Here is a 22156-nt window from a genome sequence, read left to right as displayed (position 1 = left end):
GGGTCTTTATACGATATTAACTCGTACACTTTGTCCTCACATTAATTTGCAAGTAATTTTTTAACAACCTTCTGTGGCCCTGTCTTTTGTCTCGCTGCTTCATTACTCGAGGTGGGCGGGCGAGCGAAGAGCATTTGTAAAACCTGAAAGGAGATTGCACTCGGAAATGTTTGGGATCCCAGAGCGGAACGCCCCCGAGGGCGCCTGGAATTCCTCCCTGTGAGAGCTGCCTTTCCAGTGTCTCCTGACTGCAAGTAGTGACAGGAGACATGAGAAGATATTTGGGCCAGCCTGGTAATGTCAGGTGTGTGAGCGGTGACATTGCAGGGACAGTCCAGCCAGGCCCCCCCAAAAACATGGATACAGAGGTTGGGAACACCTTGGTCCTCCTGAGCTGAGGATACATGAATGTATCATGAAATGTAACATGAAAAGCCAAGGCATGAGCAGAGCTTGTTTCTCATCCCATCTCCATGTGCATGGAGAACATCAGAAACAACTGTAGGAGATGCCAGGGGCAGTCCTGCTGCAGATCCCCACTTCCCACACATAGTCCTACACAGTCCAAGTGGTCAGTTCACAGAATCACGGATTTGTCAGGGTTGGAAGGGACCTCTGGAGATCACCCAGTCCAACCGCCTTCCCAGGCAGGGTCACCCAAAACAGGTGACACAAGAACATGTCCAGGTGGGCTTGGAATGTCTTCAAGTTGGAGACTCCACGTCCTCCCTGGGCAGCTGTTCCAATATTCTGCCATCCTTAATGGAAAGTTCTTCCTCATGTTGAGGTGGAATTTCCTGTGTTTTGGTTTATGGCCATTATTCCTTGTCCTCTTGACACCTGACTGGATCCAATTCTGGATCTCTTTCCCCCAGGAACACCTCTCCAGAGAGATGCCCAGTCAGTCCCACCCAGGAGGATTCCAATAGTTTTCAGACTCTTTAGTTTTGTGCTGTTATCAGACTAGTCCTTAACTTGAATCCCCAGAGATTTGGGAATAGGAGAAGCTCTGAGACCTGAGTGTCTCTTCCCACCAGCAGAGTAAGGTGGAAGAACAGAAACAACAAAATAATGAGCATCTGACAGCGATCAGGGGCACGGTGGAGGAGCTCTCCTGGATGGAAATATGCAATAAGGAAACATCTGAGAACTGGCAGTTCCCAGAAGAGACCAAAGATGGTGCACAACAGCAAACTGCTTCCCTGGGAAAGCAGATAAGAAGCATAATTAGGCGGCATTACAGCAGCAGGGCCTGGAAGCTGGAAAGCAGTTGTATGGAGAGTGGAAACTGGCACATGCCTGGGGGGGACAAGAGAGGGATAATCCAGGTTCACAGCGTGAGAGCAGTTGAGATGGGCACACAAGGTTTGGGAGGGTCTGCAAATACATTGGATGCAGAAGGAGAACAGCAAGATGTGGAGGGGTGCACAGAGAGCAGACTGAGCACTCAGAGCAGGGATCTCTGCTGCTCCATTCTCTGTTGCTCCATTCTTTCTAAAATTGTTAATTGTGGGTGAAGCTTAATGAAGCAGACTTTGAAGGAGAAGGCCAGTGTAAGGAAAGGAGTTTAAAGCCATTTGGATATGTCAAATATATTCAAATGAGAGGATCTGATGAAATTCACTCAAGAACACGGAACCCTTGGTCGTTATCTTCCAAATTGATGAAGGTCCCTTGAGATGAGAGAAAGCACCTCCCTTTGAAGAGGATACTTGGAGTTAAAAAATCCTGAATAATCATCTAATATCAATTCCCTAAAAGAGGCTGGAAGAAAGTCTTAAATGAGCAACTTGTAAAAGGATGAATAAAATCAAAGGACATGAGTTGGTCAAGAGCCAGTTGTGTCAACCCAATTTAATTTCCTTCTTTGATAAGGCAACAGGGACACTGGATGATAGGGAAGGAGAAAACAGGAGTGGGGAAGTCTTTTTCATTTTCCCACTGGAAAGGGAAAAGAGGGACAGGGAAAAGAGTCAGGGAAAAGAGGGACACCCTCTAAAACCAGTCACAGCTCAACTGGCACAGAAACCACTCTCAAAGAGGAGGGACCAAGGGAGAGGGAGGTTTCTGCAGCCTCCACCATGGCTTGAGAGGAGGGGATGTCAACCTTCCCCTCTTCCAACAGGTCGCCTTTCTCCAGTTTGGCAATCCACAGCTTTGCCCAAGGACAGCTCCTTGGCCAAGGAAAACTGAGATTAAACCTCAGTTATGCTGATTTCCAACATCCAGTATCAGTTTGCCCTTAATTTCTCCATGGCATCAACACCCCTCTGTGTATTTAACTAGAACCACCCCAACACAGCATTATCATGTATTAATCTCAGATACTTAGCGTAGAGAAGATGCTTTTGGTGGAGCTTCAGTCACTCCACCTGGTTTGGAAATGGTACAAATCTCTACAAAGAGCCTGTGAAACCTGAGTGTGAACCTGGAGGCTTTGCCACCCCACTCCTGGCCCTCTGGATGGACCGATGGACTCAGGGATGGGGACTCTTGCAAGCCCCAGCCAAGGGACTTTGGGAGCTGTAGGAATGGCTGCTGGAGGATTGCAGGAAGAAAAGCTTTTGATGTAGTTTCAAACAATGTGTAATTATCAGGTAGCTGAAAATTAGCCCATCTGTGCCTCGGGAGAAGACAATGTGAAGTTGTGTGTTACTAATGGCTGAAAAGCGCTGGCAACACAAGACAGGGAATTCTCAGGCAACTTTTTTCTTCAGGTAATGTAATTACACGGCATAATCCCCAAATCTCCTGACTTTTTGGTGGGTTTTGATAAAGCTTATGAGGTCTCCATCCTCCTTTCTTTTCCTCTCCTCATCAGCAGCATAGTTCTGGGTGTCCTGGGCAGTGCCACCACGTGCAGCAGATGTGACATAAACTGCCTTTAAAATACACAGCTAAACACAAGTCCCAGGTTTTTCTAAAGCAGATTGTAGATTCCCACTTTGCCTTTGCCACAGCCTCATCATCTGAATGCAAAGCACCAGAGCCTGTAATAGTATTTGGGATAAAATTTCTGTGCTGGTGGAGTTGGCTGGCCAGAGCCCGAGTCCCCGTCCAGGTCAGTGCACACACAAGCAGCAGCATGGTTGAAGATTTAGGACCCAATTGTTTTCTCTGCTTTTGGTCCCTGCTGATCCAGCATGCAACAAAAAAGAAAAGATAATCCCCCAAACCCCATGATTTCTCAAAATGCCTCGAGGATCTGGTGATAAAGGTCTTTGGGGGTCAGTGAAGCAAAACTGGGATAGCACAAACCTCGTGAAAACAGTCCAGTCAGGGTAAATAGCTCATGATTTTTTTTATTCATACTTTTGTCTGCGGAATAACTGGGAGCAAATTGCTTTTTCCTTGCCTAGTCCAAATTATTCAGAGAATTTTTCTGCTGATTTTTACTCTTCTGCCTTTCGAGAGCCTTTGCTCTTGAGCAGGGCCTGCTTAGCTCTGAATGGAAAGCAAATGTTGCCTTCACCTTCGGTGAACTTCGAAGCAATTGATTTTTACCAGTGCGAAAGAAAAGCTGCGAAGTGACAGCTCATGGGCTTTGGGAAGGATGAGTTTTGCCATTTCAGGGCTGTTTGCAGGAGGACTCAGCCATCCCAGCAGCAAGACGACAGATGCTCTTTGCTCTCCTCCCTTCTCAGCCACCAGCCCTGGCCTCTCTCACACGTGGGGTCCCCGGCCTGGCAGCGGCTCCGTGGCCGCCCAACAGAAGCTTTAAGCAACCCATAACGGGGAGGACTCTGAGGGAAATCATTCCTGCTCGCTTTTGTCTGGTAATCTGAGGTCAAGAAAACAAACTGCTTCCTCTCCAGTGCCGTGGTGAGAAATGCAGCCAAGCCCCGGCACCCAGAACAAAAGCCGAGCTGGCACAAACACAGGAGCTCCTTAAATGGTTTTGCCATTCGCCGGAAGGGCTGCAAATTGAAGCGAAGATAAGCCCCTTAGCATTTCCCTTCTTTAATCCCGGCTTCATAAAAGCGGAGATGTGTTCCTATTCAGCGGGCTTTATACAGAGGCAGGTATTTCATTTACCCAAAAAACCCCTGGATCGGATAAATTATTAATGTTATTTATAAAGGCAATTCTGCCATTCAGCAACTTCTTTTGGATGCCTACGCTTAATCTCGCTGCTTAGCATAAGATACACTCCAGTTAAAAGGCAAAATCACATTCTCTTACAAGGCCTGCAAAATAACGGAGCGCTGAGGTGCCTGGAAAAGGGTTGTAGTTTAAATTCCGCTCTAAAGACTAATACATTTATCAGTGGCAAACATAAGCCCTGATTTCCACTTGCTTGTACCCTCCCTGTGCTGGATGGGGCCTCACTCACACACGTCGAGAGATCTTTAAGCTACTCAGCAACACAGTGGTGCTTATAGAGCCTCTGCAAGGCTGGGTGGTGGCTGGGTGGAGCCACAGGGGGAGAGGGGAATTGTGGAATCACAGAATCACTGAGGTTGGAAAAGCCCTCCAAGGTCACCAAGTCCACCCTGTGCCCCATCCCCACCTTGTCCCCCAGCCCAGAGCACTGAGGGCCATGGCCAGGCCTTCCTTGGGCACCTCCAGGGATGGGGACTACAAACCTCCCTGGGCAGCCCCTGCCAATGCCTGACCACCCTTTCCAGGCAGAAATTCCTCCTGATGTCCAACCTGACCCTCCTCTGGCACAGCTGGAGGCCATTCCCTCTCCTCCTGTCCCTTGTTCCCTGGGAGCAGAGCCCGACCCCCCCCAGCTCCCCCCTCCTGTGAGGGGGTTGCAGAGCCAGAAGGTCCCCCCTGAGCCTCCTTTTCTCCAGGCTGAGCCCCCCCAGCTCCCTCAGCTGCTCCTGCTGCTCCAGTCCCTTCCCAGCTCTGTTCCCTTCCCTGCACACGCTCCAGCCCCTCAGTGTCTCTCTTCCATGAGGGCCCAGAACTGGACACAGCCCTGGAGGGGCCTCAGCAGGGCCAGCACAGGGACAGTCCCTGCCCTGGTCCTGCTGCCACACCAGGGCTGGCACAGCCCAGGGGCCATTGGCCTCTTGCCCCCTGGGCTCACCTGGGCTCATGTCCAGCCCCTGGCACTGGCACCTCCAGGGCCTTTCCCAACAGGCACTTCCCAGTCCCTCTGTCCCAGCCTGGAGAGATCCATAGGGTCCTGCACAGGACCATCCCCAAGAGTCCCGCCCTGTGCCCCAGAGGATCAGCCAAACCCTCCTGCAGCTCTGGCAGCCTTGGGGCTGTGCCCACTGCCCTGGGGAACCTGGGCAGTGCCCAACCAGCCTCTGGGGGAAGAACCTTTTGCAGAGATCCAACCTGAGCCTGCCCTGACACAGCTCCAGCCATTCCCTGGCTGCTGTCCCTGGTCCCCCCAGAGCAGAGCTCAGTCCCTGCCCCTCCTCTGCCCCTGCCCAGGCACTTGGAACTGCACTGAGGTCTCCCCTCAGTCTCCTCTGCTCCAGTTGAACACACCAAGTGCCCTCAGTCCCTCCTCACACCTTTTCTAATTGATGCACGAGGTCCTGGCAAGGCACTTTGGAGCACAACCAAGATCACAGATTGGAAAATACATAATAAAATAATAACCCATGGATCTTAAAGAGAAAGGAAGAGGAAAAAAGTGTGGTCGTCCCTGCCTTGCCTGGTCTTATTTTCAGAAAAACCACTCACAGAGGACAAGGACTTTTTCACAGAGCAAGGAAGAGTGGGAGGAGCCCAGGACAGGAAGGATTCATTTTGGGTCAGTGCCACTTTCCTCCCTCCAGACTATATGACATAAAAGAGGGAGAGCTCACATTAAAGAGTCATGAACTAACCCTGATGCTGGAAAGAGTAACACAGGGATTTATTCCTAATACCCTTCTTAACAAATTTCTCAAGCTTGTCTCTGTGGCACTGTTGCAATTCCATGTTTTAAGCCGCTGCGGTTTTGTTTGCTAAACTCACCCAACCTTCTCCCAGCAGGGTTACGACAGGAATATGTGTTTTCCATCAATGGCATCAGCCCTTGGGATGTTCAGGATCCTGTTTTTTCCCTGGGCTGGGTGGTGGGGCCGAGCAGTGGCTCACGGGTGGTTTGCCTTTGATCAGCCCTGAGCAGGGAGGGCTCCTGCAGCTGCACTCCGAGCTGGAGATGTCTCAGCCACGGGCACCACAGAGAAACACACTTTCATGTCAAAATGACTTATAATAAGATTTTAAGTTGGTTCAGGGAGCTGGAATGAAATATTTAAACCCAGCATCACAGTAGCATTTTATTCTCATGAAAATGCTGAAATGCCATTTGCAAATCAGAGACGTTTTAAAATTTTGCTTTGAAACAGCGGCGTCTTCGTGCAACTGTTTTGTGGCTTTTTTTTTTTTTCCAGGAAGAAACAAATTGTGGGGAAAAAAGCTGAGATATTGGCCATTTCCTCCCAAATCAGATGTCTGCTCTTCAGTCTGTGCTGGTGAGTCTGTTTGGAGCCATCATTCCCATTTGGAGCAGGGAGAATCAGCCCAGACAGCAGCCTATGCTGTTGCATCCAGCATTCAGATTACATTACCTTTGTTTCTTCCACTGACAACGAGACATTTAGGCTGGAGAACTCCACTGGGCATTAGTGCTGCTCTGAAGGGTCTGCATGATATGAAATAAATGTCATAAAAGAAACAGCGAGTTCTGGTATAAAAGCACAGCTGTCCTACTTTTTTTTTTTATTATCGGGTTAGTTTTCCCTTTCTTTAGGTACAGTTTATTCATTTGCAGTCCTTCATTTCCCTTTATATATATAATATCTTGTTAGACACAAGAAACCAGTCTCTCCTCAAGGCTCAGGTAGTTCCTTATCCAACTCCTTGCTGTCCCCAAGCAGCACATGGCTCTGGGCAGGTGATCCAGAACCACCCAAACTCTTCAGTGCCTGGGTGAAGATGATGTTTTGGGCCATACTGAAAATCAGTCTCTGTAATTGTCTGTATTTTGAGACATAAATTAAATTATTTTCAGTGAGAAAAGCAGGTTTTTAGGCAGTTATGGCCAAATTCAGCATTTGAGGTTCAAACTGTTATTAAGAAAAGGTTGTTCTATAACAGTGACCAAAATATAGTCAAATTCAGTATCTTAGGATCAAAAAGCCCCAAATCCCTTAAGATGATGCCTGACTTAAAAAAAAAAAATAAAAATCTTGTGGTTTGTGTACAGTTTGCTCATAGGGAGGTTTTAATACAAAATTCAAAGAACTGTAAGGAGAAAATGTTGGCAAGCAGCATAAAAAACTGCTTAAAAATAACATATGAATGTGTCAGAAGAAATGTGTATCATTTATCCAAAACACTAAGGACCCAAAATAGCTGAAAGAGGAGCACAGCAGGAATAAGAAAAATCCTTCCAAGCTGAAGGCAGGTCTAAACAGAGGGTGTACACATGCCATGATAGGATAATGTCATGACAAGATAAGATTTTAAGGCACAAAAGGCCGATATGGGAAGGACAGAGCTGGGAATTTTCCAGTTCTAGGAGAAGCTCTGGTGGTCCAAGGGGGTTCTCTTTGGATCAAGCTGTTCCATACAGAACCAACATTTAGGAAGGCAGCAGATCTCCAGCCTGCAAATGTTGCTCTGCTAAATCCTCCCTCAGATTTGATCCAAATGAGCCATTGTGAAGTCTCTCAGGAGTTGTAAATGCAGAGAAATAAGAGAAATAAGAGAAAATCATAAAATCAGCTTCTTTGAGCAGTGCAATAATCAGGAGCTCACACTGTCTCCAGCTGATCCCCATTTCCCCCTTACTTCACCCTTTCCCTGAGGGTTCAGGCCCTGCTTTTCTGATGATGATGCTCTCACAGCTCCTTCCAGACCGCAAACCTGCACCAGCCTCTGCTGCTGCTTCTCTCAGAGCCCACCTGCACAGAAGGACCCCAAGGCAAGTAAATTCTCTCAGCCTGGAGAAGGGAAGGATTTGTGGAGACTCTATAGCAGCATTTCAGTCCTTATGGGGGGCTTCCAGGAAGGCTGGAGAGGGACTTTGGACAAGGGGGAATGGCTTCCCACTGCCAGAGAGCAGGGTTAGATGGGATATTGGGAAGAAATTCTTCCTTCTGAGCTTGGTGAGGGGCTGGGATGAAATTCCCAGAGAAGCTGTGGCTGCTCCTGGATCCTGGAAGTGTCCAAGGCCAGGTTGGACAGGGCTTGGTGCAACCTGGTTTAGAGGAAGGTGTCCCTGCCCATGGCAGGGGGTGGAACAAGATCATTAGAGACCATTCCAACCCAAACCATTCTGTGATTCCATGAAATCTGGCTGTGATTCCTTCTGCCCTAAAAGCAGACCCTGCTCAATATTCCCACCACACTGTTGGATCAGCATTTAAGGCACAGCCACACCTGGAAAGCTCCACACAACTGGGGGGTGTTTGCTTCTGTGCCTTCCTCCCTCACCTGCCTCTTGCTGCTCCAAGCAGGGAGGCAGAACCCTTGTGAGCCTCGTGCAGGTGATCAGAGGGAATTGCTCTTCCTGGATCCAGCTCCTGCCTTTTGCCTGCTGGGAAGCTGCCAGGGAGAGGGGAGTGTAGGCACAGAATGAAGAGCAGAAGAGATTGCAGGTAATTATGTTTCTTAAGCTGTTAACAGGATTGGCTATTTGATAAATGAGAGGATTTGGGAATGTTTTGTCACTGACAAGCCATTGTAAGATCCGAGTGGAAAGGGGAAGGTTTCTCTTGCGTAGCAGGAGCAAGAAGGAAATTCTCCCAGGATGTTTATGCACCATGAAATCCAGCTGAAACCTGGGTGCCAGCACATGGAGTTCAAAGAAGAGATACAGGAATCCTGCTGAAAAAAACCCACCAGGTGTCTTCCATGTGCAATTAATTTGGTTGTGGTGCCCCTCCCTTGCCCCCAGAGGCTTCTGTTCTTTTATGGTGAGCCCCCACCTCCCTCCGTATGGAATTCGGTGACACCAGGGCCCCTCCAATCCCTCCATCTGCTTTTCAGCACTCTGAATCCCTCTGTCTTCCCTCTGGTCCCCTCAAGCTCTTGGTTTGCTTTTGTGTTCCCAGCTGAGCTGGAGAGGCAAGAGGGAAACCAGCCCTGCTCTGTTGGTCCAGCTCCAACAATACCCCTCGGGTGGGTTTGGGCACCTCTGGAGCCTTTCTGTTTCTTCTACAGATCTCTTGTTTGATGTGACTTTCAGGGGGTCTCAGAGCTTTCAATCTGATTCTGGTGCCCCCCACCCCTGGAAATCCTTGCTTTGGTGTTCTCAGGAGCTTTCCGCGTGCTCCGTGGGCCCTCGGGACTATCGGTCTCATCTCTCAGCAGGGAGGGAAGGGCAGGACCCAATGCAGCTCCTGTTTGTGTGTAAGAGCAAAGGAAAAGGGGAAGGCTCTCCCAAATCTCCACCACAGCTTTTGACTTCTTTGCTTCACCTATTTTTTAGCAGCCAAACTGATGCAGGAGCTGTGGAACAAGCCGAGGACGAGGAACAGGGCAAGTCCTCTCCAGAGATCAAGTAAACAATGCCCTGAATAAACTAAAAGTCATCTTGTCTCAGTTGTGGCTTGCTCTACTTCTGATTTCCAAGAAGAAAACCATCCCAGTGTGATGCCAGCACACTTGATTCCTGCTCAGCACTTCCTGTGGTGTGACCCCCCTGCAAGGGCTGCAGGAAACAGGTTTCACAGACCTTTCCTCCTGTGGCAGCTCCTTAAGGGGTAAATGAAGGCAAAACCCAGTTCCTGCCCCTTCAAAAAAGGTCTCTGGAAAACAAGGTCACTCACTCTGTGCAGCTCAAGCTGAAGTCTGAAATGCTGCCCCAAGCAGCTGGTGGAGGGCAGGCATGAGGTGAAACAGCAGCTATTCTTAGTAAGAAACACTTAGGAAAGCAGAGAAACAGCAGGAAAGGAACTCCAGGCACTTTTCCTCTACAAACCATAGGACTCAAAGCCCTGTTTTCACCCAAGCAGGAGCAGATGTGCCCACTGGATTTGTGCCCACTGGATTTGTGCCCCCTTGCTCCAGCACCCCCCAGCCAAGCCCAGGGTTTCCCTTCTGCCCACACAGAGGAGACAGAGCTCCAGTCACAGCTGGGCAAGGCAAAACCTCTCCCAGGGCACCCATGGGCACTCAAGTGCACACTGAATGGGCTGTAGTTCAAGCACAGAGGTGACTGTTCTTGCCAGCAAAACTGGGAAAGGAAGATGGTTTGCCAATCCTCTCCTGGGGCAGCACATGGATGAGGGAGAATTCCCAAAGTAACCTGACCCACAGGGGCAGCCTTGGCCATTTATAAAGCCATTTATAAACCCCTTGCCAGCCTTGGAAACTGGAGTGATCAGGAAAAGCTTTCACCTACAATGAGGAGCATCTGACAAGGGAGGCTGAGCCAGTGCCACCTTTGGTCAGAGCCAGCCCAGGACATTCCACAGGTACCCCCAGTCCAGGAGATGGTCCCAGTCCAGAAGGCAGCTCCAAACAGCCCCAGTTCAGCAGCCCCCACCAGGATGTTACCCCCAAACAGAGACTGGGAAAGGAACTCTTCAGCTCAGATTTAACTCTGCTCCTGCTTGTTTAACCCACACCAGCTTTTCCCATGGGGACAACACAGTCCAGCTCCCACAGCTGCAGGGCAGGACTCTGTGATTTCACTGCAGAGACCTGGAAACAACCCCAGTGCCACCACCTCAGTCGCGGGGGGCCCTGCAGAGGCAGCTGGGATCCCCCTGCCTCTGGCACCAGCAAGGGATCCCCTCCAGGTCCCCTCCTTCGGACCTTCTGGGCACAACTGACTCCCCAGCAATGGGGTACAGAGGCCCCCAAAGCCTTGTTGATGTTTAGTTTTGGTCACTCACCACTTCAGGACACTGACGTAACGTTTCCCCTGCCCAGATCCTCCCTTGCTGCCCACATTGCCAGAGCTCTGCTCCCACCAGGGATTTCTGAAGCTTTGTGGCAGCAAAAAGCATCATTTGTGCTGGAAGAAAAGCTCTTCATCAGTAAATGAGGGCACATCAGAGCAACACAGGTCTCTCCCACACCCCAAGGCCCAGGTCAGCCTCCTGCCATGCAAACTCCAAACTAAAAAGTGCTTTTTGGGAATGGGACTGCAGGTGAGGAAGAGCCTAAAATCCCAGCAGCTTCCCCAGATGGAAGGAGCTCTCCCACTCCAGTGCAAAGGTGCCCATGGCAGCTCCATTCCCATCTCAGGGACCAGACCAACACCCTTTGGAGAAGAGGATGACGCTCCTGGTGCAGTCACTCCTGGGCTCATCCACCCTCTTCTCTGCCACTTATCCCTGCAACCCAAAAGTGCCACAGACCCTAAGAGAGCACCAAGCATCACACACAGAGGACTTCAGCTCCCCATGTCTCAAGACAAGTTGGGAAGAGTAATACACCAGCAATCTCTTTGCAGCCCCCCAAACCCTGGCCCTACATTCCCCACACCCTGTGCCAGCACATTCTAATTGTGCTGTAGAGTCCAGGCACCTTCACAGCCCCAGAGAAAATCCCTAGAGAAAAATGTGAGGGGCTAAAGAGCCTCAGGCAGGGAGGGAGAGCCTCAAACCACAACATTAGGTGAAAAATGGGAAGAGCCTGTGCCAAGACAGAGGGATGTCTGACCCTGGGAATGGAGAAGCTGCTCCAGGTCCAAGGTGAGATAATTAAAATTATTGCATTTTGCAGAGACAGAAAGAAAAGGACAAGCACAGACCCCTGATGCTGTAGCTGCTCCAGAGGGGCAGTGGGAACCTAGAGAGGGCATGGAGGGGAGAAAGGAGCCAGCCAGCAAGGCCTTGGAGGTGAGACAATTAACTGGTTAATTTTTCACAGAGGAGGAAAAGGCAATAAAATCAAACTTGCTTCCAACAACATATAAAGATAAATATAAGGACTTGAAAGGGCACAGGACAGACTTACAAACATCAGGGCTCTTTCCCTTCAGCAATTGTTTCTGGAAAAGAAGGAAAACCCCCTCACCTCCATCTCTCCCACCAGCAGCTCTGCACAACCAGAGCAACAAACCCCACTGGAGGATGTGGCTGCTGCCTCCAGCCCTCAGTGCTGCCCTTGGCCTCTCCTCAACCACAGCAGCTCTGGCTCCATCCTGCTGCAAAAATCACACGGTCACATTCTATTCTCTTTCAGTAAAACTGAGGTAGCATTAAAAAAAAAAGAGCTGCAATTAAACTCCTTCTTTTTCTCCCTCCACATCCACCAGCACCACCGCCAGTTCTGGTGCTGGAAACCTTCTCTCTTTCAATTCCCCCTGTGGTTCAGTTCCAAGATGTGAGTTCCCTTCCCTTGGAAGTGCTCAGTTCCAGATCTGTGTGTGTGCTTTTCCATACCAAGGTCTGTAAGTAACTTTACTCCAATCTATTTACAGTTTTTTGAAGTCACTGCCCAGGTTAAGCTCCATGTAGTGGTCAGAACTGGGCACTGAGATTAAGGAAGGACTTTGGCTTTTTAATGTTTACAAAGAGAAAAGGGAGGAATTCAAAGTATTTTCTTAATTTCAAGTGACTTTTGGTGCCCCCCAAGCCTTCTCTGAGGCTCTGAGCACAAAGCAGAGCCCTCTGTCTCAGTGTCTACCCCTCCAAGGCTTCCGTGTCCATCATGGGTTCCAAAACTTGCATATGAATATTTTTATGCCCCATGGAAAATGAAGGTATCACAGAATTCTGGAAGGGTTTGGGTTAGAAGGGACCTTAAAGACCATCTAGTTCCAATCCCTTAATTAAAGGGCTGTCTTAGCAAATAGACACCGAGTTGGAAGCCTTTAGTGAGATCATGAGGCAGCATAATCTGAGGGATGAGCAAAATGAGACAGGAAAGAATTACAATTTCATAGAATCATGGAACGGTTTGGGTTGGAAGGGACCTTGCAGACCATCCCATCCCACCCCCTGTCATGGGCAGGGACACCTTCCACCAGCCCAGGTTGCTCCAAGCCCCATCCAACCTGGCCTCGGACACTTCCAGGGATCCAGGGGCAGCCACAGCTTCTCTGGGCAACCTGTGCCAGGGCCTCCCCACCCTCACAGGGAAGAATTTCTCCCAATATTCCATCTAACCCTGTCTTCCCTCAGCTTAAGACTATTCCCCTTGTCCTGTCCCTCCATCCCTTGTCCCCAGTCCCTCTCCAGCTCTCTTGGAGCTCCTTTAGGGCTCTAAGTTCTCCCCAGAGCCTTCTCTTCTCCAGGTGAGCCCCCCCAGCTTTCCCAGCCTGGATACACAGGAGAAGTGCTCCAGAGGAAGGCCCAGCCAAGGCAGCATTCCTGGTGCACCAACTCTTTTCCAAACACTCTTCAGCCAAGGCTAGAAAGGCCAGGATGGTCCCTCCCTCCGGCACCGCAGCACTCCACGGGATAACTGAGATTCTCGATTTAATCTACTGGAAAGAATTTTGAAACAACGAGAAGGGAGCCCCATGAATATGCAGCAAATACAGTGGGGCCCTGCTGGCTGCTGCAATGGCTCATTACTGCTGCACAGCCCAGCCAAGGATCCTGAGCTGCTGCTGCTGCTCTTCCCAGGGAACGTGCCTCGGTCAGACCATCGGAGCAGCACGGAATGTGTCACCCCATATGGTTTGCCTGAAGAGGCTGTTTCACTTAATGGTTCTCATGTTTCCATGGAGCCTCAATATTCCCCAGCAGACACTCACTGGAGCACTCGGGAGCAACCTTGGTACCAGCAGAGTGCTGGGTACTTACAATTAAAAGTGGATTACAGAAAAATAATAATGAAGTTGATATTTGAAGAGAAGGATGCATGAAATGTTCTCCCTGGAATAAGGTTGGTACACCTAACTCCCCACGATTTTATTTTTTTTTAATGGCAAGTGTCACTCACAAAATAATTTTATGTGCCTGAAAAAAATTAATCAAAATCACTGGAAGGAAAGCAGTGCAAGATTAAGTATCCACAAAATACGTCTGGGAACCAGAGACCTCTTGGCAGAAGGGATGGAAGGAAGGAACTGGGACTCACATTCCATCTGCTAATAATGAAAATGAAGAGATACACTGGTGTGAGAACAAGGGAAAGGTTCACTAAGGAAAAGCCCTGCAGCTTGGAAGTTATAAGAAAAGAAAGCCATGGGGCTTTAAGGTATAAAGAACACAAAAATCATCCTACTCAGGCAAACCAAAGGGCCTTGGACTCTCTTTGCTCACACCTGTAGTGGCTGCTATGGGAAAACCTTAAAGCAGAGGAGAAAAATATATCCCTGGAAGTGTCCAAGGCCAGGTTGGACGGGGCTTGGAGCAACCTGAGCTAGTGGGAGGTGTCCCTGCCCATGGCATGAACTTGGAACAAGATGAGCTTTAAGGTCCTTCCAACCCAAACCATTCTGTGGTTCTGTGATTGTCTGGCAGTGGTGTCGGGTGGGAACAAGAGGTCACAGCTCTGATCAAGGAATGAGGCCCCTGCCATGTTGTGAGGAGGCCCCAGGCACAGGAGGGCCTGGGGAGCAGGAATGGCTTTGGAAAGAGAGGGCAGATGGGCCACCTGAACGTCAGTGATCACAGTCCCTGTCCTGCTTGCCTTCCCTCCAGCCTGCTGGTGTTGTCCCAGGGTGTCTCTCCGGGTGGGGGAGCACAGGCAGCCCTGCCTGGACAGAGCTTTCCCCACCTGCTGCTGGAAGAGAACAGCATTCCAGGATCCTCATCCCCTTCTGTGGTGTGGGATCTACAAATAATGAGGTTTATGGTAAGAGCATGAGATTTTCATCCTTTATAGAGACCTTAAATACACTCAGTCTGAGCACACAGGCTGTGCTGGGGGTCTCATGTATTTACTGCCAGCCCTGGCTGGTGCTGGGCTCCATTCCACCCTCTTAACAGGCATCACTCTTGAACAAGCACCAGTCTCTCCAGCTCTATTTTCCCTGGTCCCACCTGTGCCTGTTCAGCTATTTCTGCTTCTCTTCCTACCTTGCATCTGTTTGCCTTCCAAGTCCTCCCACCTGCCTTGGTTCTGAGCTCTGGCAGCACCAAGTCTGGCTCCTCTGCTCAGCACTGCAGGTAAAACCTGCACCAGGAGTGGTGCCCGTTGTTGGACAAGGTCTCTGTAGGTACAGAGCTGAACATACTGACACAGAGGGAGACTCAGGACACAGCAGATTTCAAAGGAAAAGAAAGAAAGGCACATATTTTTCACTGGGGTTATTCCCTTCTTAAATTTCAAGCCCTTAATTCAAATACTAAGACTCTGATTTGTCAAAAGTGGATTATATGGCATTGCTGTTGGGGGTTTTATTTATACACATATTCAACATTAAACATAGAATCACAGGTTTGGGTTGGAAGGGACCTGAAAGACCATCCAGTCCCACCCCCTGCCATGGGCAGGGAGACCTCCCACTAGCCCGGGTTGCTCCAAGCCCCGTCCAACCTGGCCTTGGACACTTCCAGGGATCCAGGGGCAGCCCCAGCTTCTCTGGGAAACCTGTGCCAGGGCCTCCCCACCCTCACAGGGAAGAATTTCTCCTGTATCTGACCTAAATGTCCCTTCCTCCAGTTTGAACCCATTACTCCTTGCCCTATAACTACAGTTCCTGATGAATGACATATAATAACTTATAATACGAAGAGATATATATGTATTTAAAACATTGGGAAAATGGTATCTTTCTCCTAATCCTCTTGCCATTTTACCTGACACTCTAAAAAAAATATGAAAAATATCACAGAGTCAAACACTCAACATGAAACCTTAAAAAAATTGACTGATGTAGTCAAAGTTTTGTAGTGACATCAGCAAAGGAAAACAAAGCCTGAAATGTCAAACAGCAGAATGACACAGAACTGGAAGTAAATCAATTGCCAGGAAAACTCCTGACCTATATGAACAGGAGCAGGAAACAAAGGAACCTCAGCCTAAAATCCATGGCTGACAGAGCTTAGCACAAGAAAGTTATGTTTGCAGAAGAAATCCTAGCAACAGTACGGGGTCACTGCTCGGTGCAGGCAGGAGAATTGGGGAGGATTATGCAGAAAATGCAGAAGTGTTCAAACAGACTTTTAGTCGGTATTTGGAAAGAAGGATGATTTGCTTTCATTGCTTGAAGATGATGAAATACTTTCCAGTCTATTAGTAACCGAGAGAGATGTTGGAACCCGTCAGCAATGAACATTTTTAAATCAGCAGGCTCAGGAGCCCCAGCACTGTTGGCAGAGGAGCTCTGGGGCTGCTGATGGTGAATGTTAATCGCAGCAGATCTGTAAATGCCCAACTTATCAAAATCTATTAAACCCGAAGGGAATCAATGAACCGTCAGAGGAAAGAGCAGCTCTGGGTCACAGCAAGGGAGGGGATTTTTTTCATCTTATCTGTCATTAGTGCAACTTGGAGTCACAGAGAATCACAGGCTGGGTGAGGCTGAAAGGACCACAGTGGGTCATCTGGAGCCACCTCCCTGCTCCAGCAGGACCATCCCAGAGCACACGGCACAGGATTGTGTCCACATAGGTCTGGAATATTTCCTAACAAACCAGAGCCACCGTCTCTCCCAGGTTTGTTTAACCTGACAGCTCTGAGGTACAGAGGTGTCACTCAGACCAAATTTTTTTTCTCCAAAAGACAACTTTGACTTCTGGGTTGGACTGAAACCCACTGGAGGCAAGAAAGTCAAAAAAAAAGGGATCTTGGCTCAAGCCCTGCTCCATCACTGCCCACATGCCAGTTTTCTCACCAGGATGTAGTTTTTGTGAAGCTTTTCCTGAGGTGTGACTGGGCACAAGAAGAGCTGGATTATGGCCATAAAATGTCCCAAAAGGACACACAGAAAGCCAGGAGTGCTGAGATGTGGCTCTCCAAGCCAGGAGCACTCCCTGTCCCAAACACACAGGGATCCACACCTCTGTTGGCTTCAAGTGCCAGCAGGAGATTTACATTAAACAACCTTAACTCCCTCTTCTTTCTAGTAAGCAGAATTAGAAGGGAAGTGAATTAAATCAGTGTATACTTTACACCACTGTGTGAGTTACTCACAGGTCTAAATGGGGCTAGGAAGCCTTATTAGTACCAGATTGTCTTCCTGCTTCAGGGGAGCACCACAGACATCACAAAGGCACAAAACTTTGTCTTTGGAACACAGTGATGTTTTCAACCCCTCCCAAAGAGCATTGTGCTAAACAAGCTTGCTCATAGCAGAAGTTGTAATACTCTGTTGGATCTCCCATTAATGTAATGAGGCCTCACTGGAAATAGAAGAGCAGGAAAAAAAAAAAAGATTAATCAAAATCCTACGTGAATTTATTTATGGATCACAAAAAATGTTTCTGGAATATCCAAGACATGGTCGAGGGATAAAGTTAGATCAAGTTCGGATTTATCTCGATTACCTAACCTGGCATTAAAATCCTTTCCACTGATCAGCAAACAGAGGGATAAAAAGATTTCAGAGACATTATGTAGGTCTGGAATAATTCCCAATACGGGTTCCTATAAGAAGAGGAATTGTGGGAGGAATACAAATATTAATCAGAAGAAAAGGTTCTAAATTGGGAAACTGCTCTGGCAATGAGACAAAAGGCTAAGTCATTAGTGTAACAACCTCTAATCCCTATCAGAGCAGCCAGTCTCATGACAGAGATGGACGTGAAATGGCTTTCTCCATAAATATTTCAGTTTTGATTAATTCCAACATTCTATGTCTGGACGTAACAAATATGTTGTGAAACATATCATGAAAAAACAGAGACATTTGGCTGAACAATCCGAAACCGTGTAGAAAACTCATTTTCTAGGAAACGGAGAAACACATTTTAAAGCTGTTTTCTTCTTAACTTGATGCAGAAAATTCCCCGGTGCCCAACTCTTTAAAATAACTTCTGCCCAAAAAAGCAGCCTATCTAATTAAGTCCAGAACCACGCTACCGTTTTGACCCTGATTTCCATTGGCAACTCCCTGACAGGCACCAAAATACCTTATTAAATTTTTCTAGGGATGGCAATTTGGATTTATAAAAAAAATAAAAATAAGTAAATATTTTCTAGGTCAGAAAAGGCAAGAAATGGCAGGAACAGTCCTGCAGTCCCAGAATTCACACTGAGCATCAGGCAGTAAGCTCAGAGTCCTGCTTTGGTGACAAGTACTCATGTAAAGCAGATCATCCCTACCCAGAGACTGAAGCACATCCATATGCATAGCAAAGCTCCCAGATTACTCCCAGCACTCTCTTTTTCGCCTGTAATTACAAATCTTTTCCTTTCAGAGGCTGTGCCTGTCTGAGAAGCTCCTGTGACAGTACAACTGTGTTGGGGCTACAGACGGAAGTGGATCCGAGTGGATCCCAGGAAAGATTATGTTTTGGGAAGAGTATTTTTTAGGCAGCTCCCCCTGTCCCAGGTTCCTGGGCATGATCGTGATCCAAAGGGACTGGGGACAGAAAAGGGTGAAAACTGCTGGATTCTCACCCTGGCAGTGGAAGAAATGGACCTGTAATCGTGGTCTGTGCTTGAGGTGCTTAATAAAGCAGGAATTTCCTGTAGGAGAGGGAAGCTGCAGTGCTCTCTGTGACCAGGGACAGCAGCCAGGGAATGGCTGGAGCTGTGTCAGGGCAGGCTCAGGTTGGATCTCAGCAAAAGGTTCTTCCCCCAGAGGCTGGTTGGGCACTGCCCAGGCTCCCCAGGGCAGTGGGCACAGCCCCAAGGCTGCCAGAGCTGCAGGAGGGTTTGGCTGATCCTCTGGGGCACAGGGGGTGACTCTTGGGGATGGGCCTGTGCAGGGTCAGGGGTTGGACTGGATGATCCTTGTGGGTCCCTCCCAACTCAGCATATTCCATGATTCTATGGTTTTACCATGTTGCAACTCGACCTACTTTACAATAAAGGATATAAAAGTTGCCATCAAATTTTCCCTCACTTAAAGGTTTTCCACTTCTGACGTTATTATGGGTTTCTTATGTAATGCTGAAGTGTATTTTGAAGACAGATGCATTAGGTTCCAATTTTGCTTTTAAGTAGTGCTCCCAATCTAATTAAATCATCATTCCCTGAGATTGCACCTTGCAGATGAGCAATGCTGCTTTCCAGAGCACTCCATGTCCTGAGCACTGTGAGCCAAATTCATGGCTGCCTAAGCACACAGAAAATACCTGCAAGCATTTAAGAGCCAGGTGGAAATACCCTGGGGAGAGTCAGCAGAGTAACTCAAAACAGAAACAAGTGTTTCTCTAAAGCATGAAATGAAGGAGGAAAATATATCTGAACAAACTGGAAAATGAAAGCAGGATTGAAAGAGGAAAGTTTGGCACCACTACACACAGTTTTATACCAAACTAAACTGAGCTACAGGGGCAGCCACATTCATAACTCAGTTGTCCCCCATATCAAAGAGCTGCCTCTCCACAGCACTGCATATCTTGTCAGCTACTCCTGAGAGCCAGTTCATCCAAATTCTCCCTGTTTGGGTCATTTCTGATGGCATTCAGGATCCCCTCAGTAACAGGAACTTCAGGACAGGCTCCCCAGGGCAGTGGTGGAGTCACCACTCCCGAAGTGTTCAAAGAACGAGCAGACGTGGTGCTTTGAGACATGGTTTAGTGGGCATGGAATGGCAATTCTGGGGCTGTTCAATCAAAGGTTGGACTTGATGGTTTTGGAGGTCTTTTCTGCCCTTAATGATTCTGGGGTTCAATGACTGAAACACCAGAGAAACCCAGAGAGTCTGGACAGAGGGAGCTGACTCAGCTGAACACAGGTTTTAGCAATTCCAGCCTGAAAAACCCACCAGAGCATTGCTCTGGCAAAGACTGGAGTCAGCAGGGGATTCCAGGACCTCCATTTCAAGCCCCAGGCAGGAGTGCATCCAGGCAGGAGCCCTGGGAGCAGCTGGACTGCTCGTGGCCTCCAGGACTCCTTTCCTTCAGGGAGCTCTGAGGTGCTGGAGATCATGAGCTGCAAAAGCTGTTCCCTGTTCTGGGCATTACCTGTGCCAGTGAACATTGGTTTATGGCTATCAGCAGTCTTCCCTCATTTTTTAAAATTTCTGCACAGGATTTCTCTCCCTCCCTTTCCTTCTCCTTCTTCCAAGTCCATGTTGGAGCATCCCACACTTCTGTTCCTGAGATCCCAGTCGTGGTTCTCTCCTTGTGGTGCCCCACTGATACAAGGACAAATGGTAGTTGGGTGCACACCAGTTTCAGGCTCACAGTCTCTGTTCTGGCCTAGAAATTGCCTTTATTGTCCTCCTTACCTGCCTGGAAGTCCTTCCCAGGTACCTCCACCTGGCTTTTGACAGCTGAAGGAGCCTCCCTAATTCTGTTTGGCAGGACAGTGACTTCCCAGCAGCCTCCCAGCAACTCTTAATTCATTTATACTTTTGACCTCCACAACAGCCTCAGGCAATAAGTTCTGCAATTTAATAATCAGTTATATGAGAATTTATGACTTTCTGATTTAGACCTGATGCCCTATAATTTTATGGGCTATCCTTAACTTCTCCTATTCTTAAAAAAAATAGCCACCTCCTCTTACTGTTTCCTAACTCATGGTCTCTGTCCCATGGCTGACTGTTTTCTGTCCTGATACAAAAACCATTCTGTCCTCATCTACTTTCTGTGGGTGGAATTCAGATTAAAAAAAAATTGATTTAGTGCTGGAGTTTAGGTATCTACCTCATAGATTGACACCTACAGGTAGAAACCTAAATTTAGGTGTCTAAATCTCTGAGCTAAATAACTCCCACCCACCCTTTTTTGTTCTATTTTGTTCTGTGTGAAGACAGGATGAACAGAACTGTAGATATTAATCAATAGGTGGGCTTGCCAAACATTTATACAGTGACATAATCACATAATGGTGTTTTCCTGTTCCTTTTTCCCTTTTCTAAAAATGTCTCTCATTCAGCTGGAATGTTTTATTGCTGTGGCCGTTGTACCAATCTTTTCATGGAGTTTTCCTACAGCAGCTCCATTTCTGGGTGATAACAATGTTCTGTCCAATCCATAATTGAGGGAATACAATATAGGATTGAGTATGTATATTCCCAGACAAACTACTTTGCATTTATTAGCGTTGACTTTCCCATTCTCTCCTGACACGGTCCCTCACTGCCACGAGAACCATCTGCTTCTCTTCCCAGGGTCAGCCTGGGCTGTCTCAGCTCGTTTCTTGTCATCCACAAACTTTATCACTGCAATATTCACCCCCCTTTCCGAATCCTAAATCAAAGAGTTGCATGACTAAGCTGCAGAGTTCCTTTCACCAGGAAAACCCATCTTTTCTCCCACTTTTTGTACCATTTTGTCTCCATCTTATTTACTTACAAGAGGACATCTTATTATCCCAGCTTAACTACTTTAAGAGTCTTTGAGGAAAGACTTATTGACATTTGTTTGGGAGTCCATGAGCACTTTATCAACAAGATCAGCCTTACCTACAAGCTTGTTGACATCTTCAAAGAGTACAAATAGATTTATGAGACACAGGCTCCTTCTGCAAGAACTGTAATGACTTTTTCTAAATAAATCACACTTATGAAATTGCCTACTGGTTCTCTTCTTTATTATTGTAGTTTTTACCCACTTATTCAGTTTGGAAGTGAGATTTACTGATCTCTGCTTTTCCACATTTGTCCTGGAGACCTTTTTCTCAAGGCTGAAGACACATTTGCCACTTTCCATCCTTCTTTTAGTGTGGTCAACTTAAATGACACTTTTCATGCTACATTTAGCTTTCTCTTAATCTAGTGTTTGAGGTCTTTCAGAACTCTTGATTGAGTATCATCTTATCTTGGTGCTTTCTGACTGCTCATTTTATTGATTTGTTCCAGAATGTCCTCTGCTGGAACTTCATTTAGGGACAATTCCTCATGCTCTCCACGGCTTCACCACTAATGCACCCCTTTCCAGCCTTCCTCTGTAATTTGTTCCCTATTATTACAGTTTCCTACCCTTCTGCCAAGTTTCTGAGGCATTTATTATGTCAATAATTTCCTTTGAAATCAGTCTAGTTCACCTCTTTTGAGCTTCAGAGTTACAGCCCTTGTATAGATATACTTTTACATTTTTTATTGATCTAATTGCCCATTTTTCAAGGGACCTGCTTAGCTGGGGCTTTAATTGCTGAGACCATTCTTTGCTATTTCCTTCCTGCATGCTATTGATTTCAGTTCTTCCATTTTTCTACATTACATGAATTTCCTCATTTCTCTGGAAGAGCAGTTGGATCTGGAGCCATGTGCAGTTGTTTATTT

General features: G+C 47.7%; 1 long non-coding RNA gene across 1 annotated transcript in view; it reads right to left on the bottom strand.

Moving 5' to 3' along the window:
* Positions 1-6319: 6319 nt before the first annotated feature.
* The window catches only part of LOC113958978, a 42001-nt gene continuing 26164 nt past the window's right edge, over positions 6320-22156 (bottom strand). The window contains exon 4 of the long non-coding RNA XR_003531668.1: positions 6320-6598. This is a non-coding gene — a long non-coding RNA (uncharacterized LOC113958978). The remainder of the gene's footprint in view (positions 6599-22156) is intronic.

Source organism: Corapipo altera, unplaced genomic scaffold (genome assembly GCF_003945725.1).
Source record: "Corapipo altera isolate COAL_440 unplaced genomic scaffold, ASM394572v1 160, whole genome shotgun sequence".
Lineage (NCBI taxonomy): Eukaryota > Metazoa > Chordata > Aves > Passeriformes > Pipridae > Corapipo > Corapipo altera.
This window is presented reverse-complemented; position numbering and strand designations above follow the sequence as displayed.